The 11,931-nt window shown below is 35.5% G+C and overlaps 1 non-coding gene across 1 annotated transcript; it reads left to right on the forward strand.

Moving 5' to 3' along the window:
• Positions 1 to 2,673: 2,673 nt before the first annotated feature.
• LOC121206354 (small nucleolar RNA R71) lies at positions 2,674 to 2,778 on the forward strand. Its single transcript, XR_005901425.1, has one exon. It is a non-coding gene; the product is annotated as a small nucleolar RNA R71 (small nucleolar RNA).
• Positions 2,779 to 11,931: the final 9,153 nt, after the last annotated feature.

An 11,931-nucleotide genomic window follows, 5' to 3' on the forward strand; every position in this document is an offset into this window, starting at 1 on the left:
TTATCACTATTTTGGGCCTCGAGCCCAAAAATGCAAAAATTTTATTACCTGTACTAAAATAAAATTTTTGACAAAAATAAAATGATTAAACCTTGGGCAAACTTGACCCTCTTATTGAACTTAAAACAAAAAAAATGAAGATAAACTTTAAATTGAAAAAAAAAATTCCTTTTAAGCTATATAGAAAATTTTCTCAGAAATTTACATTAAATTAAGTTTCCAGGAAAGGTTGGAGGGGTCACAAATGTTCCCATTAAGTTCCAATCTCCTTAGATAGAATTAATTTAATGTACTAATTCAAGAAGATTTTTCTAATCATGCCATTTATTCAAATAAGAAAAAAAACTGGAAATAAATTAACTATAGAGAGAGTGAAGAGAACTCCCTTAATGTTATTGATGATTGTCACTGACAAAGGCGATGTGAAACGACCATTTATCATACCAATCGTATCCATCTATAAATAAGAGATAATGTTGCCCAACAATTATATTCAATATTTGATCAAAAAATAGTATTAGGAAATGGTCTTTCTGTTTTGCTTTGCTCGAATTTCTATCATTCATATAAATTTGCTTACCTGTGATGTTCCTTAATGAAATCAACTCATTTTCTATTTTATATTCTTTCTTTGGTATAAGTTCCACCCACTGAATTCCAATGGTGTGATAAATGATCCTTGCTTTTTCCCATTGGGAAACGAGTTTCTCAGAATCAAATACTCGATATGGGATCAATAATCTCTTCCATCCCTCAATAGAATTCTTCCAGTATCTAATGACCTTTTCAAAACTATTAAGTCTAACTCGAGTGGCTCTTCTCTTGATGGGTTGGGTTTCTTGTGCTCATGTGATGATTGCTCTAGTGATTGAAATTGAGCTTTTGAACTGAATCCTTCGAAGTTAGCTTCCAAACATGTTTCATCCTCATCTTTATGTGGAGATTCAAATGAAATACCTTTTAATAGATCATTTGAAGAATTGAATTCTAATTTTGTTGGAACCAACAGATCTATTTTGGAGACAGTAGAGCAATCTTTAACCTCATTAGGAGATCTTATAGCCTTAAGAATGTTAAAGGTCACCTATTCATCTTGAACTCGCATGGTGAGTTCACCTTTTTGTACATCGTTTATCGTCCTATAGGTTGCCAAGAAAGGCCTCCCTAAGATGATTGATACTTTTTTATCTACTTCAAAAATCTAAGATAATAAAATTAGTAGGAAATATGAATTTATCAACACGTACTAATACATCATCGATCTTTCCTTCTAGGTATGCCAAAGATCGATCCGTCAGTTGGAGTGTAACTGTAGCCAGTCTGACTTTATCAATACCCAATCATCTAAATACAGATGTAGGCATTAAGTTTATACTCTATCCTAAATCACACAAAGCCTTACCATAATAGGATTCTCCAATATTGCAAGGTATGGTGAAACTTCCTAGATCCTTCAACTTAGGAGGCAACTTGTTCTGAAAAAATAGGCTACATTTTGTAGTCAAGGCTACACTTTCAAATTCCCCGAGCCTTCTCTTCTTAGACAGAAATTCCTTAATAGATTTTGTATAGTTCGACATTTGCTTCTTCCACCAACGGAGTGTTGATAGTAGTTGTTTCAACACATCCAATTGAATTGGGTATCCTATTGTTGCTTATGTTGTTAGAGTCTTTGAGAGTATGGAGGTTGTGAAACTTCGGCTTGGAATGGAAAGCTCTTCCTATATATATACATCTAATGAAGGGGTTAACTTATCATAATTCACTAGTTTAGATTTTTACCTCTTCAAAATTTACAGAATTTAGCTTCTCTGGTGCAGGAATTTCAACTTTTGGTTGATTTTCCTTTTTCTTGGGAGGTTCATCTTCAACCTAAACTTCCTTGGATTCCAAAGTCCTTCCACTTCGTAAAGTTACCACTTTTCAATTCTCCTTACTTGATTTTCTTAAGTTCTCTGTGTCACTAGACAAAGCTCCTTGTGGTCTATTTCAAAGTTCATTGGCTAATTGCCCCATCTGGTTCTCCAAATTTCTTAAAGTTGGATTATTCTTCGCCATGTATGCTTTTAATAAGTTCTCAAGATTATTAGAAGACTTGGCTGTTGGAGGATTTTCTATGTTGCTTGGTACAAGGGTTTGCTTTTAAGCTTATTAACTAATTGTCCCATTTGATTTTCCAAATTCTCCAATGTTGTTGCTTGGCCTTGAATCAATGCATCACTTTTAACATTGTATGCGTTCAACAACTTCTCCAAATTATTGTTAGTTTCAACTTCCCGTGGTTTTTAAACTTGTTGATTGAAATCAAGAGGTTGATTTGATCTATGTTGCATGTAATTATTGTTCGATCCACCTTCTTAGTAGTGGATTGGTGGTTGAGCTGCAACATAGCATAAACCATTAATAGTAATCTGTTTCAACATTGAAGAGATAGAAGATACCTGGGCTAAGAGTGAAGTAAGGGTATCTACTTCTTGTACTCCAGCTACTCATCTTTCTGAAGCTACTTGATTTTTCGGTCACTCGTAATTGTTACTAGGTATTCTCTCGATGATCTCGTAAGCTTCATTATAAGTCTTCGACAAGAGAGCACCATTTTCAGAAGCATCTACCACCAACCTTATGTGCGCATTAAGACCATTATAAAATGTTTCCAATTGGATGCAATGTGGAATCCCGTGGTGAGGGCATTTACGCAGTAGCTCTTTGAATCTTTCTCATACCTCGTATAGGGACTCATCATCCATCTACTGAAAAGTGGTGATCTCATTCGAAACTTAACATTTTTGCTAGGTGGAAAGTACTTTACCAAAAAGCATTAAGCTAATTCTTTCTGAATAGAAATTAAATTGGATGGAAATGAATTAAGCTATGCTGGTGCCCGATCTCGCAACGAGTACATAAAAATTCGATCTCAATGAGTCTTTAGTTACACCAGACATCTTAGAGGAATCGCTTACTTCTATAAAACAATCGAAGGTGAAGATGTGGATCTTCTGTGGGCATTTCACTAAATTGGCCTATTATTTGAAGCATCTGAAACTTCACAGGTTTCAATTCAAACTTCGATGCCTCGATCTCTAGTCTCTTAATTCCCAAATTTAATTCATTAAGACACGGTACAACGTACTACCTTTTAGCTCAATCCCTATCATCATCAATAAGGATTGGGTTATGAGCATTAGCAATTACATTCTCTTTGAACATCATTTTGATTTTCAAGGTCCATTTCTAATGATTGTCTCTGGGTTAATCTTTCTCGTCTTCATTGCCTAAATGCCCAATCGATGTTTAGGTCTACAGGGAGTAAATTGACGATTCGATCTATGCTCTTGAAGACATGATAAGAAATCACAAAAAATTAATGAATAAAGAATTAAAAAATTAACTAGTAAAGTTAGAAATAAATAGAATATAATAAAAACCAAATTGTAAAGAACAATTTCACAAAAAAATGATTAAGGCAACAGTCCCCGCCAACGGTGCCAAAAACTTGTAACGTGTGGTTTGTGCAAGTGTACACGGTCGCTATCAAGTAATAAGTAAGTATAAGAGTTATTGTCTCCACAAGGATTGTATATGTTAATCAATATTTGTTAAAATTAATATTAATAATTTGGTAAGAAAAACACAATAATTTTGAGTGTTGGAAAAAATAAATGACTAGATGAAAAGTGATCCTTAGTGCAAGTTAACCTAAATGCAAATGAAATGAATGGTTAAAATGGATGAGATGGATTTAATAGCAAAATTCACAAGATTTTAACAATGATAACATGCATAGGCTAGAATAATTGCATTATTTAACTTGGTTCATTTTCATCATGCTTACAATGTTCCAGAAAAATAATCCAAGTTAACTCGATCTTTCATGAGTTTGAAATCAAAATTAAGTCCTTTTGGAATCTTTTACTTAGAAAAATATGCATTTTACTGATCATATTCTAAGGGTTTCTTAGAATTCATGTGAAGTAACAGAGACGGGTTAGGTTTGAAATAATTTAATCACATCAACCTAAAAACTATGCAAGATAATAAAGCTCTTTCGAGTTATTATGAACTTTCAATTTAGTAAGGTTAGGATCTAAATTAAGCATGCTCTTTTCAATTATTATGTCCACTAATCATCATCTGGTTAAGATTGCTCAACTAATTCTAATACATTCAATCACGTATGAATGAAATACATACTTGAGTTTAATTGAAACCATAAATGATTGAGGCACAAAACATCATAAACATAACTCAATGAACTTTATTAAATAAATGTAATCATTTTAGCTAAACAAAATTAAGCTATCATCATCAATGAAAAAACAACAAAGCAATTTGCAAACATAATGAATAATTAAGGAATAGAAAAAAGGAAGAAAAAACTCTTTGATAGTGTGATTACTAATCGTGGAAGCTTCCTCCAATTCTCACAGATGCTCCTCTACAAACTACTCCTCAAGGTGGTCAGCCAAGAGAAAGTTTTTTTTCTTTAGGAATTACTTAGCTAAATAGGGAAATGGTATAAGTGGAAAAGAATGAAAGTTAGAGAGAAATGAGAAGATGGATGGATGTGTATTAAAGGATGAAATAAAGAATGATTGAGGGATGATTTTTGAGGGGTGTAGAAGGTAGTATTTATAGTGGATGGATAGCTAGTATGTTTGCTAAAAATAGCTTAAAATCCCTTAGGTTTCTTACTCTAATAGACAGCTATAATTTGTGCAAATAGGGGGTTATTTAGTTGCTTGATTCATGCATGAAATTATGCTTGAATCAAGCAAGGTGGTGGACGTTTCCAGGGTAAAGATTGTATGCTGATTTCTAATTCATTTGCAATTGTAGAGACCTCCAATAAATCTCCCAAAGGTGAATTTTTAGCTGCCCAAATGCCCTTGCCGAATTGGGCTTGATTCTCCCTTATTTAGACTGGTTGATGACCCAAATGCTTGCCAGATTTATTCATCAATTACACCAACTTCAATTGGATCAAATTAATTTCTTCATGACCCAACTTTCCTTGCATTTACTGTACATGTAGAGTGAAATTGGCTCATGCCCATGTAGCTTTAATAAATAAGCTATGCATAAGTCTTTGGTCCAACTACAGCAAATAAATCAAGATTAGTATGTTGCATAAAATAATTAAATTATGCACAAATTTAATGCAAAATAGCACAAAATTGTATTCTTTATTAAATCATGCCCATTATCTTGATATAAACAAAATTCACCCAATTAATTATTAAACACTCAGAATTAATATTATTTTAAGTAAAAATGTGTCATAAAATACTAAAAAAACTTATATAATTTAAAGTTTACAATATCATAGTATATGACTTCTTTTGTTGAATTCTGACAAAAGTGATGTGGTCTGCTCTAGCGGTTAAATTCTTTGTTTTGTGCTTAAGTTTATGTGTTCGAATTCCTATGAGAGCATTTTTGCTAATTTTTTTAGATGCTAATCAGCTAGTAAATCCTATCAACATTCTTTCTTTTTTCCTCTTTTCGTATTGGATTTGTATTTGGGTGTTGTGTTTGTCACAATTATATTATCAGGGAATATTGTGATTACTCGTAGAGTCCAGATTTTGTATTCTAGGATTTATGTCGTGGAACCAAAATTTTAATTGTTTCTTTTACGTGCTAATAGGAGAGGATTAAGAGGAAATTGGTGCTCCAGATGTTTTAATGTTTTTGGAAGCCGAATATGGGCATTTTTGTGGAGTCATCAATAATTGTTACTAATTTGAGTGTGTTAAATGAAGATTTTAAATTCTGGGAGTCTTGTGGTGGTTTTTACATCAAAAGAGAAAACAACGAACAACGAAAGTGAAAAATCTGGACTTTCGATACCACACGATCTTGTGGTAGGCCATGTGTCATGTGACAGGCTATGTGCTAGATCGTGTGTCTCACACGGCCTAGGCAATTGGGCTGGCCAAGTAGGCCATATGGGCATGTAGGCCCAAAATTTAAAAATTTTCCCTAAGCACGCGTATGTCGTACGAGTCGTATATGGGTCTCCCGTACGGTCTGTATGGTACAATTTGGACTGTAAAACATGATTACTATTATTTTGTTAGTGTAAAATTTGATATATGTTTGCATGTATGGTAAGATATATGTTAAGTATGTTATGTACTGTGTAATTATAATATGTTATATGAGCATGTGTGACATGTAATTCTGGCTATGTTAATTTTGTATGTGCATTGGGGTGGGATCTGTGTTGTAGAGAAAGTGTTGCCAGCTTAATTATCTGCTGTATTTGGTGGCACAACCACATGTATATATGTTCTTGGCGATAAATCGCCTAATGATCTTACAGCTAAGCTGTAAATATTTTGAAAAGTGATATACCGACACTAAGTGGTGTATAGGGTTGGATGGGTATTTTATATCCTATATGGTATGTAGCGGATGGGGTTAGAATTGTAAATCTGCATCTAGTTCTGTTTCTATATATGATATATGTTTTGTAAATTTGCATCTAGTTCTGTTTATATATATGATATATGTTCTGTGCCTGTTCTGTTAGGATTTATATTTGAAATTAAATCTATAATTCTATTTTTTTTCTAAGTTACACACTGAACTTATAAGCTCACTCTCAATATGTCTATTTACTTTCAGGTAACCCTTAGATTTAGGATGGTTCAGTGCGATGAAGCTTAGTTAAACTCTTCAATTAAATATTCTATTTTTCGTGATTATACTATTTTTGTTTTTGAGGTTTTTCTTGGATGTTTTATGGATTATTTTAACTTTTGGGATTTTATCTTTTTATTTTAACTGTTTTAAACGTTTTTGGTGGATTTAGACTTGATCTACAAAATGGGGGAATTTATAATTACAAATCGTGATTTCAGAATAGGACGTAACTAAGATTTTCAACTGCAAACTTAAACGTTTAAAAATTTACATATATAAACAACAGTTTCATCAAATCGAATAAGAAGGATATGTTCTCTAATAAACTAAAATTTTGAATAACAAGAGCTAACGACCTTCTTTCAAGACAAACAAATTCGGGGTTTTTAAATGATTTATGATAACCTCTCCAGATCTGGCCATAACGTCTAGGCCGAGTTTGATGTGTTACATTTGGTGGTATCAGAGCCAAGTTTAAAACTCAGGTTGTTATTTTGTTTCAAAATTTTGTGAAAATTATTTTTTAAATAGAAATTCTTTTTGTTTAAATCTAAAAAATAAGTTTATGAAATATCGAGACTCCGAGGCTAATCTGGTAAGTACTGCTTTAGTTATACTGTTTAGTTAGAAAAAATACTGTAGTATTAGAAACACTTATACTTTAGTTCAAAACTATAGTGATGTTGAAAAATACTCTGATAAGATTTTTGACATAAGGCATTTCATAAGAAAATTTGAATTGATACATAAAACTTTGTAATGTATATAACATACAATGAGTGCACACAGAACTTTGGATGAAGTATTCGTAGGTGCAGCAAGCGCTAAAGAGGAGCTCGAGCTGAGCTGTTCTTGATGGGCAGTATGCCCAATTTGGATACAAGTGAAACACTAGGTCTAACGGTGATGACTTTTTTAAGGGCGTCATTGGAGTCGTAGCAATTATAGTCAAATATTGGTTGGAAGCCGTAAAAAGGATTATGAATTATATCGACTACACCCTTGAGAAGAAATTAAAGGGTGTAGTGTCATTGCTTCGCAATGAAACTTATCAGTGGTGGCTGACTATTGAGGAGGGTAATTAGTCTGATCAAATTTCTTAAGAATATTTTGAGAATACTTTCCAGAGCAAATATGTGGGGGCGAGTTATATAGAGGCTCGTAGACATGAGTTTTTAAGCTTTACTCAAAGGGATAGAACCATGGCCGAGTGAGGCTGAGTTTTTGAGACTGAGCAAGTATGTTCTTGGGCTTGTGTCGACTGACTACGATAACAGCATTCGGTTTGAGAATGGGCTGAGGTATGACCTCAAGGCTATGATAGCTTCACAGAGGGAGTAAGTTTTTGTCGTCTCGGTAGAAAATGCAAATATTTCTGAGGAGGTTAAGCACACTGAGCATGAAAAAAGGAATAAAGGGAGAGGTCAAACTAAGATTAAGAGGGATTCAAAGCCCTCTAGCTCTGTTCATCGGCCTAAGAAATGGGAGAAGTTTGATGGGCCTCTGTGGGTAGAGGCACCAGTTACTGTTACTGTGACCTATGTTTGTGAGGATTGTGGTAGATGTCATCCTGGCGAATGTTAGAGGATTTTGGGAGCTTGTTTTGCGATGCTGGTCGATAGAGCACCGCGTCAGGGATTGTCCACTTCTGTGACAGCCCTAAATTGACCCTAGTCGGAAAGTGGTTTCGGGACCACTAAACCGAGTCATAAAAATAATTAACCGTCATAGTTGATGCTTATTATATGTATATCTGCATGTGTGAAAATTTCATGTTTGAATTTTGTTAATTGTAAGTGAATTTTATTAAATAGGACTTATGTGAGAAAATTTAGAAATGTGCTAGGCAAATGTGAAGTGGCCTATCAATGCATGTTATGAAAATGATGGGTTTGCATGTCAAATTACCCAAAATTTGAGCTAGTGGCCGGCCATGCTATGGGGTGAAACATGTTGTGAACATGTTGTGTTAGTGTGTTATGTTAGAAAGAATAAAATAAAGGGTTAGTAATTAAGTAATGAAAAGGGAGGGGTGATGAAAACAAAGTTGTCTCATCCATGCCCCCCCTCCATTTTGCCGTACCTAGAAGAAGAAGAAAAAAAAAAGGCTTCATCCTCTTTGTTCTTCTTGACCGAAAAATCAAAGGAAGAAGAAAGGAGTTCTCTTGCTTCATGTTCGGTTTGGATGAGGATTAGAAAGAGGTAAGTACCTTGAAATTCTTGGAAAATTTTGTATAAAGAAGGTGGTTAGTTCAAGTTCTAATCATTCCATGGCTTAAGTTTTGATTGTTAGGAGGTTTGATATTCGGCCAAGTAGTTTGAAGCTCTTAATACATATACTTTTTTTCTTCTTTCTTGAAGGTTGAAATTTGGGTTGTTATTAAGGAGGTGCCGAATGTGGTCATTGAAGGGCCTTGAGGAACAATATATGTGGCTTGGGTTATAACATTCAGCCATGGTAGAAAATGGAAGTGATAGATGATTGTTAATTGTGACAGTTTAAGGAAATTGTAAGTAGTTTGAATAAATGAACAATAATAATAACAAATCATCTAGTGAATCGGTGTAGTTGCCGAATTTAAACTAGGAAGTTATTGAGTAATGTGTGTGTTTTAAGTGATAGAATTGAGTGAATGCTTGGAATGTGATATGTATGAATTATGTGTATTAGCCGAGTTTTGAACTTGAAACAAATGGTATGTAGTCAATACAAGTAACCATATTTGTAGGAAGTATTAAGCATATAATTGGCCTCAACATAGACATGCATATTCGGCCACATGAGGTAGATTTGTGTTGTATGTATTCGGTTAGAGGCAAGCACATTGATGCTTTTATCTTGACTTAGATAATCGGCTCAAGGAAAATTTGTTAAAATGTTTAGTCAATTGATATTAGGTTAATGATGTGTGTATTCAGTCATCAAGGTGCACATGAGGAAATGTTAGATTAATTGTATTAAATTGCTCAATGTGATTAAAAATGCGTATGACCATTTTGTATTTGAGCTATAGGTGGCCATATGACCTATCAAACTCCTTGTCATATTCGGCCATAAGCTAGCATAATGAGGCTTTAATAAGTTGAATTTGTTTGAATTTGTTTGAATTAGCTCAAGAGCTTAGAGGACCAAAGTTGGATAAGGGAAAGGAAAAAGTGATCGAATAGCCGCCGAAATTGTTCGACAACATCCGAGGTAAGTTTTCGAGTAATGAAACTTAGATTATGAGTCTTGACCAATTGGCTTGACCAAAAATTCTAGAAAAAAATTTGTAGATGGATATATGAGTCTAGTTTCACGTAAAATTTACGAAACTGGTTTTCGAGTTTTGGAACTCAAGATATGATTTTTAAGGTAACAGTGACGCAGTTAGCCAGCTTGTCTGGAAAATTTTTTTTGGACTGGGAAAATCAATGAAATAAGTTCGTAAATACCTCATGTTCGACTCCGACAACGGTCTCGGGTACGAGGTGTTACAATTTTATTGGTATCAGAGCCAGGTTTAGTCGATTCTAGGACTACCGTAGTACGTTTGGGTCTAGCTATACATGCCATTATGTGATTATTTGATAGTGTAGTGATTTCTGACAATTGAAAATGTGTTTATTTATAGTAATGGATCCCGATCCCAACCGAGCGGTAGCTGATGATCTTGAGAGTGCAGCGCCTGCTCCCGCGCAAGGGACAACGCCGGCGGACTCTCAACCTATTGCTAGTAATCCGAACGACGAAGCTAGACAAGCTTTTTATAGCGTGATGAATGATTGGTTCAACCAATACATTCGAACTAATACGGCTGTTCCACAACCTCCATTCCCGACTAATACCACCCCCGCACCTACAATACCTCCGGCAACTGACCAAATAAGGTCAAATAAGCCCCCAATTGATAGAATCCAAAAACACGGGGCTACTGAATTTAAAGCTACAGACAGCGATGATGCCGAGCAAGCTGAATTTTGGTTGGACAACACTATTCGGGTACTCGATGAGCTATCTTGCACACCCGATGAGTGCCTAAAGTGTACTATCTCCTTGCTACGTGATTCTGCCTACTATTGGTGGAATACGTTGACTTCTGTTGTGCCCCGAGAGCAAGTAACTTGGGAGTTTTTCCAAACCGAGTTTCGGAAAAAGTATATCAGTCAGAGATTCATGGATCAAAAACGGAAGGAATTTCTTGAACTTAAACAAGGTTCCATGTCGGTTACCGATTATGAACGAAAGTTTGTAAGGCTTAGCCGTTACGCTCGAGAATGCATTTCTTTAGAAGCCGTGATGTGTAAACGTTTCGAGGATGGACTGAATGATGATATAAAGCTGTATGTTGGCATTTTAGAAATCCGAGAATTTGTGGTACTTGTCGAGCGAGCTTGCAAAGCCGAGGAGCTCAGTATGGAGAAAAGAAAAGCTGATATGGGAGCAAAGGAGTTTCGTAAGAGGTCTTCGGGGAGGCCCTTTCAACAGTCATCGAAGAAATTTAGAGATGACTTAGGCCGATCTAGAGACACTTCGGGTTTTTCTAGACGAGATCGTGATCTACCCCCTGTGAGTGCACGAGTCACTTCAGTCGCTAGTGTTGGAAATGATCGTCGAGACAGAACGGAGTGTCAGTATTGTGGTAAATGGCATTCGGGGAGTTGTAGATTCCATGACCGCTCCTGTTATAAATGCGGATCAGCTGACCATTTTATCAAGGATTGCCCGAGACTGTCTGAACAAAATGTGAATCAGAGTGGGAAACCAGGTGCGACTATTGCTCGGGGTAGACCGTCTAGAAACACAGGCAACGCTAGTGGCGGTCAGAGAGGATCTAGAGATGCTACAACCAGATCTGAGGCTCGTGCTCCTGCTAGAGCTTATGCTATATGCGCACGCGAGGATGCTTCCTTGCCAGATGTTATTACCGGTACTTTTACTCTCTTTGATACTAACGTGATTGCTTTGATTGACCCTGGTTCTACTCATTCTTATATATGTGAAACCTTAGCATCCAGTAAGACTTTACCTGTTGGGTCTACTGAGTTCGTAGTTCGGGTGTCAAATCCCTTGGGTCGTTACGTGCTTGTCGACAAAGTGTGTAAGAAATGTCCCCTAGTAATCCGAGGTTCCTGTTTTCCGGCTGATTTGATGCTTTTACCGTTTGATGAATTTGGTGTTATCCTCGGTATGGATTGGTTGACCGTACATGATGCAATTGTAAATTGCAAAAGAAAAACCATCGATTTGAGGTGTGTAAATAACGAGATAATCCGAGTTGAGTCTATTGACTTGAATAGGTT

This window comes from Gossypium hirsutum, chromosome A01 (assembly GCF_007990345.1).
Source record: "Gossypium hirsutum isolate 1008001.06 chromosome A01, Gossypium_hirsutum_v2.1, whole genome shotgun sequence".
In the NCBI taxonomy this organism is placed as follows: domain Eukaryota; kingdom Viridiplantae; phylum Streptophyta; class Magnoliopsida; order Malvales; family Malvaceae; genus Gossypium; species Gossypium hirsutum.